This window comes from Mus caroli, chromosome X (genome assembly GCF_900094665.2).
Source record: "Mus caroli chromosome X, CAROLI_EIJ_v1.1, whole genome shotgun sequence".
Lineage (NCBI taxonomy): Eukaryota > Metazoa > Chordata > Mammalia > Rodentia > Muridae > Mus > Mus caroli.
Window position 1 is genome coordinate 98,289,068 of NC_034589.1, and position 7,258 is coordinate 98,296,325.

General features: G+C 36.6%; 1 protein-coding gene across 2 annotated transcripts in view; it reads right to left on the reverse strand.

The window, feature by feature from the left end:
- Nexmif (neurite extension and migration factor) overlaps positions 1 to 7,258 on the reverse strand; it is a 108,850-nt gene that overhangs the window by 15,090 nt on the left and 86,502 nt on the right. Inside the window, exon 2 of one of the 2 annotated variants that reach the window (XM_021153470.2) lies at positions 6,429 to 6,484. The exons of the other annotated variant lie outside the window; for it this stretch is intronic. The gene's annotated coding sequence lies outside the window, so the exon portion shown is untranslated. The remainder of the gene's footprint in view (positions 1 to 6,428; positions 6,485 to 7,258) is intronic. 2 annotated transcript variants of the gene reach the window in all.

Consider the following 7,258-nt stretch of genomic DNA (forward strand, 5'->3'; position numbering starts at 1 on the left):
CACACACACACACACACACACACACACACACACACACACACAGAGAGAGAGAGAGAGAGAGAGAGAGAGAGAGTTGTATATCCTGAAGTAAAAGCACAGTATGTTTTTCCCAGTGTGATATCAGGTTACTATACAGAGAACCAAAAGTTGGAAGATGACTAGACCATTCATTTATTTAATTCATTCTAGACCATTAGATTCATTTAATCTCAAAGTGCTAAAATGAATTCAACTATTTATTTAGTAAGACCAAGTTAAAACATCATTGAAAAAATTTTGGAGTGAGAAGGACTAGAGACAACATTACAAATAAAAAATGTTAAGAGTTTTCAGTGATCGTTGGAACACAGTTCAAAAATGAAGTAGTGTGCGATTTCTGAGTGCTTGGGAGAAAACTCCAAGAACTTAAGACAAGAGTCTTGTGACCTCAGTTTCTTTAAACACAGGGAAGAATAGTGAGGGACTAGGCTTGTAGGTCACTTATTAATGAGAAAAATAGTTTCTGAGAAAGCAAGGACAATCACATTCTTCCTGGTTTTCTTACATTCTTTTATTATCCACTTATCTATCAATAGAGCCAAGTATTATAATGACTTTTTTTTTTTTAAACTGTAACATCCATCTACTTTTCTGGAACATCTAAATTTTACCTTTTGACACTGTGGCTAGTAGTCAGCAGTAAATTTAAATTTAAATGCGATTAGATTAAAAGCAGCTCATCAACCATTCCAGTCATATTTCAGATGTTCAGTAATGCCATGTGGTTAGTGTAGCCAAGACAGACCATTTTCATTATCAGACAGATGCAAACAGGTCAGCACTGCTCTTCTTACTTGCTAATCACCTAGTCGTTTTCTCTGTTTGTACAGGCTTGCATGATTTTTATTATTTTGTTGGTCTCAATGAACCAAGCAAAACTTTCCTCTCGTATACCACTCAGCTGCTCACGCTTATTCCTAATCTCTGTCACAGGTAACCCTACCAATGTGCTAAATGTGCATGTCCACATACCCATTTAAAGGAGTGCTGTTAGATGTTCATGATTCGAGTTCACATGTGAACGGCATCATGTTATAGATCTCACCATTTAAGTTTTTTTTCCTCCTCAAGATAAGGTCTCACTATTCATTGCTGACCAGGCTGGCCTCAAAGTTGCAGTGGTTCTTCTACAAGTGCTGAATTACAGGACTGCACCACCATGCTAGGCCTCATTATTTTCATTGTTATATAACACATTTGTAAGATTTGTTCACACTTCTATGCAAATATTGCATGCTTTAAATTTTTGTCTGCTACAGAATGCTCTATGGTATATACTTACCAGAGTTTGTACTTCTACTTTCATTTTGATAGATACGCAGAATACACAGCCTAGCATTGTATGGAAATTCTTTATTTCACATACACACACAAAGACTTTAAGAGACTCATAAGTGAAAGCATTTGGCTATATGATCTCACTTTTAACTGAAGGTATTCTAACCTGCCCTGCCCTTTATTATTTTAATTTACTGGTGTTATTTATTGATTGTTGCTATCACCGTCAATTTTATTTGTCTCAAATGGGGTTTATTTCCCAATCTTAATTTCAAATAATGGGTTTCCATTGTTCTTTGGTTCTGATTCTCGGGACTCAGATTATGAGTTTATGAAGTATCTCATATCTTTTGTTTATTTTAGACTTTTTTATGTCTTGTTTCCTTGGTCTTGCTGCCATTCAGCATTCACTCTGAAAGGTAGCTTACTGGCTAAGGTTTTTATGGAACAGCAGGGGTTAGGGACCTACTGGAGACAGGGTTACTACACTGACAGCCAGAGATGTCCAAAGCCTAATGGGAAGTTTCATGTTGTCTGTTAACTTGATACACTAGGGAAATAACCTTTTAATCCAGTGCAGCATATTTTATTTATTGTAGCATTATCCAGTTCAAAGATGTTATGAAAAACATCTCCAGAGAGATTTAAGATTTCAAAAACATCCTGAGTTTGAACTTAATTCAACCACTCTGGAAGGCTAAAACAGTGGAAGATGACCTTTTAGGTACTTCATATTCCAGGCACTGTTAGGCCAGATAATGTCATGCCAAATTAGAATGTTTATCTCTTGAGAGAGGGAGGATGGGTAGAAAGAAGGTGTTGATGGCAAGTGTTTTAACTAAAATAATTTGTCAGTGCTAATGATCTAACATTAAAAATACCAACAATCTCTAAAAACTATATCAGAAACTAGGACAGGAATAGTGAAGCATGCCTTCTATCACTCAGGAGAAAGAGGGAGACGATCACTGTGAGTTCAAGATCAGCCTCATCAATATAGAAAGTTCCATGCAGATCAGGGTTACATAGTAAGATTCTGTCACAAACAAACAAAAACAAATAAATCTACAGAAATATAAATAAGTAATTGAACAAGAAACACAGGTTGTCATTAAGTTGGCAGAAAGGAAATGAATATATGTTCTGATTAGCTTTGATGAGCAATGCAGGCAAACTAGAAATTATTAAGAAGGAAAAGTCTAGAACACTCAAAATAGTAGTTTAGGGGAGTAAATTCAAGAAATGTGATTTCTGTCTTTAAATATATCTATCACAAAGGTTGACTTTGTTAGACCACAAAAAGGACTAACTTGAGGGAGAAAGATTAGCTCATAATACTGACTAAGAGAAAAATATAAAGATAAAATGAACTCTAAGGGAGAGGCATAAGGAGAAAGTAAGCTTTCTGTCACTAGCTGGGCAACAATTTGACAACATTAAAGAACAGATTTAAGTAATGGATGGAAAAAACAGACTGGTGGGCTTTATGTGACATCAAGAGAATCAGTTGCACAAATCTAAAATAAATTTGGCCAATTTCTAAGAAGATATACAAAAAACCCACAGCAAAGCCAATCAAATTTGGTCCTACTCAAATTGTTCAGCCATGAATGAGAAAGGGAATAACAGGAGCCATTTGCATACTGTGCCATATTTGGGTTACATTATTATAAAGGACAGGGAGATTCTGTCAAAGACAAGAAACTGTGGGCGGTGGAGGAGCGTGGTAGGTTACAAACTTCTTAAACACCCAATCCATAGATAGTTCTTCTCCCCTCTTGGCTGAAGTCATGGAGATTTTTCGATTAAAATATGTGTGAATTGGCCAAGGTAGATGAGCATTCTCCGCCTTTGGTATCTCGGTCCTATATTTTCTCCATCTTAAAAAAGGCATGCTTTGGGCTGGAGAGATGGCTCGGCGGTTAAGAGCACTGACTGCTCCTCCAGAGGTCCTGAGTTCAATCCCCAGCAACCACATGGTGACTTATAACCATCTGTAATGGGATCCAGTGCCCTCTTCTGGTGTGTCTGAAGGCAGCTACAGTGAACTTATATATATAAAATAAATAAATAATTTTTTAAAAGGCATACTTTTTCAAAAATGAACGGCCACAATATTCCAAGTTTCTGCACAGTTTGAAAGCCAAATGAAATGATACTTCACTCCACTAGGCTGTATTTTATTGCCTGTGGCACTCTACAATTTCCCTTCTAACCTAGGCTAGATTACAATCAAGCCTTGTGGAAAGCAAACAACATGTAGCCAACCTGCCACAGCACTAATTAAGTGCAAACACACCATGAAAATTAAAATGAAAATCAAATGCCAACTCTATGAAAAGAAACTAAGAGCTTCTTCAGATATGAAAAAAAAAATAAAGGCAGAAAGAAAAATAGAACCTTCTTTTAGGCTTAGCTATGTATCCTCAACCTTGTAAGCTTCTATCATCTGCCACATCTGCACATGCTATACTTCTAGCACAGTTTATGTTTCAACACATTTATAATCAAGATGTCTTAACAGTGATTTCACAAATTTTATTTGGTGGCATATGACTTTTAGGTTTCCTAGACAACAAATATATTTTGCCCAACCTATCCAGAAAATTATATCCACAAGTTTCAGATCTTGTGTTAACAGGTCTAGAGGCACTTCATGGCCCAGGGAATGGCTCCAACATAAAGGATACTTAATTAGAATTGACTGGTTTTAAATTCTTGATTTCACAACCCTATTAAGTCTGGGCTGTAGAATCAAAGATCCCAAATCAACCTTAGGGGGCTATGGTCCAACAACAGCTACTTGTTACTGTTATACATCCCTTTAGTGCTAAGCATAGAACTTAGTAAATCCATCTAGTTTCTTTTTCCTCCTGACCCAACAAGTTCATAAAGCTAGTGATACATGATATAACAATGGTGATACATGATATAAAAATACTTAAGTAGTATTTTTTATATATAGGTAGAAGCAAGAGTATGGAGAAAAAGGAATTAGTCTTGAATGAAGTCAACAAGTTGGTTTCTGAGTCTTAGCACAGGTGAATGGGTTATATATACAATGAATTCTCTTTTACCTCTGTATATATTTGTGTATGGGGAGAGAGGGAGAGAAAGAGAGAGAGAGAGAGAGAGAGAGAGAGAGAGAGAGAGAGAGAGAGAGAGAGAGAGAATGGACATGTGCGCATGCACACGCATGTATATGCACATACATATACATGTGTATGGGCATGCACGTGATACAACTTCTATTTGGACATCAGAGAACAACATTGGACAAGGGTCTTCAGATTTTACTTTGTTTGAGACAGAGTCTCATTTGCTTCTGTGTACACCAAGCTAGGTGGCCTGAAAGCTTCCAGGAATTTTCTTGTCTCTGCTTCCCTGTGAGAGCACTGGGGTTACAACCTGCCTATTGCTGAGCAGCAGTAAGGGAAGGGAAGCTGTGGATTGTAGAGGGACATGGTTTAGGATACACTGAAAACCTTTGCCCTCTCAGTAGTGAAGCTTCTTCATGGTTGAAGCCTTAATGCTTTCACATAGCATCCCCAGAGCTACCCTGAAGACCACATTTGGTTCCTGTCCTCAGATCTTTATAACTCTATGCTATCAAATTTCAAATCCCAAGGTAGAATCTAGAATGAAAAGTTTTTAGGTGGAAGAGAGAGGTCAGAAGAACCAATGGTTTCTGTCCCAGAAATCTGCCCTGTCTTCCAGCTCCTACTACTTGAGGAAAGAAAAATGCTTCTAATTCCATGGACACTTCTATCATCCTCTTATACTCTATAATAGCTTCTTTCTTGACTATTAACTCACCTAGTTATTCAAACAGGGAGAAATAAGGTTCGGATGTGGTGTCTCTACAGTTATCTGTTCCTCATGGGCATTAAAGAAAAAAAGGCATTAGTCACTAAAGTTTTTACTCTAAAGTCCTCTTCAGGTATCCACTTATTGCCATGTCTTTCAAATATTTACACATTGTCATATTTAGGCTTTTTAAAAGGCAGCTTTTTCTTTGGAGGATGGCAGAAATTTGTGTATATGGAGGGGGAAAAAAATCAAGCTACAATTACACTTTTTATCCAGAAAAAAGTAAATCAGATGGTGCCGAAATCCAAAGAGAAAACACAGATTAACGTCTGCACTTTCTAAATCTGTTCCTTAACTAAACACAGCTGCTAAAGATGGAGTATTTACTTGCTTGTATATCTGTAATAATGCTGCCATTAGTATTCAGATAGGATGCTGGAAACCCTCTCCATTCTTAAGATATGTTCTCAGAAGAACTTTCTATAGGAGTGGGGATGTATTCTACACTGATCCATCCACAAACTCACCTGGTTATACTTTACATTCACAGTGTGATAAAAGAAGATTAACATGTATTGAATGATACTTTACTAAGCACTTTAAATATATTTATTACCTTGTGCAAACAGCAGCCTTGTTAAACATATATTATTATTTCCTTTAATAAATATGGAAAAAATCTCAGAAAAAGTTAACTCATTGAACTCCATCTAACTAACAGGAAAGAAATCAGGGTTTAGATCCAGCACTAAGTTATTCCTGGTAAAGCTCATGGTCCTATCTTGTATTAATATACTAGGGCTGAGGGCAAAGGCTCTTTGATGGGGTCATAAACATAGATTCAGTGGATCATTTATTCTACTACCATTTATGATACACAAATACATTGCCATATCAATGTGAGTGGCACATCATTCCCAGTATGAAAATAAAACAATTCTCTCATTCTCTCTCTCCCTCTCTTTGAAAGTAGAAAGGGTACTATGAGAGGTGAGGAAGAAGAAGGGTAGGAAGAACAAGATTAGATACAGGAATATGTGTGCCATGAAAATAGAAAGTGGGACTATTTGAATGGATAAAGGACCAGCAAGAACAAGCAAAGAAAGTGGTGGGCAAAAATAAACAAAATATAATGGATATGTCGCAATGCAACTCAATTCTCTGTGTGATAACCAAAAGATTAATAACAAACATGTGGACTAACTGATTATAAGAATTAAACGACAATCTTGAACTCATTAACATGCTGCTGTAGCAAAAACAATTCCATTGAACTCTTTATATATATAATATCTACTTACAGGAAACTAATAAAAAAGTAGAGGAGACTGAAGTCAGTTCTCAGCTTGCAGAGCACCTGAAATCAAGAGTTAGCATTATAATCAATATATTTTTGTCAGATGAAACTTAATCAAAAGAAATACAGTAAGAAGGATCCCATCCCCAAATTCTGGTGTGCTTTGTTTGGTTTGGTTTTGAGGGAGGGTCTCAGTCTGCTTTTCTAGTGTCGCTTTCAGTTAAATTTAAGGAATAAATAAATAAATAAATAATTACAGATGGCTTTACAATTTAACAAAATGGCCACATACATTCTTACACTTGAATATCACTATACCATGTGTCAGTAAAGTAACTGTCATCTTGGTTTATTGATGAGAAAAAGCAAGGGCCAGGGAAACAATAGCATAAAGTTGTTGTAATGGGGTTGCTTGGGCCCTGAGGGCTTTGAATCTTGTAGTTTATTCAATACAGTTTTTGGTAGAAAAGATAAGTGATCAAAGTGGCACTTTAGGTTAGTCAACTTAAGTTGAATCACAAGAGGTCATAGTGGGAAACAAGAGGAATGCTGGACTAGCAGCAAGGGCCCAAGTTTAAATCATGGCTTTATCTCATTATTCTTATGCAATTATGCAAAATGAAGACAATTCCTGCTTTTAACATTTAAAAGGTGTTGGGAGCTCAGATGAGAGAAACAATGGATTCAAGAATGCTTAGGTTCAATCCCCAGGACCTCAAGAAAATAAATAAACAAGATACTTTGGTCTGAGAGTGCAGTGAGCTTGACTAACATGCATGACATGCTTGGTTTAATCACCCCCATGTCACACACACACACACACACACACACACA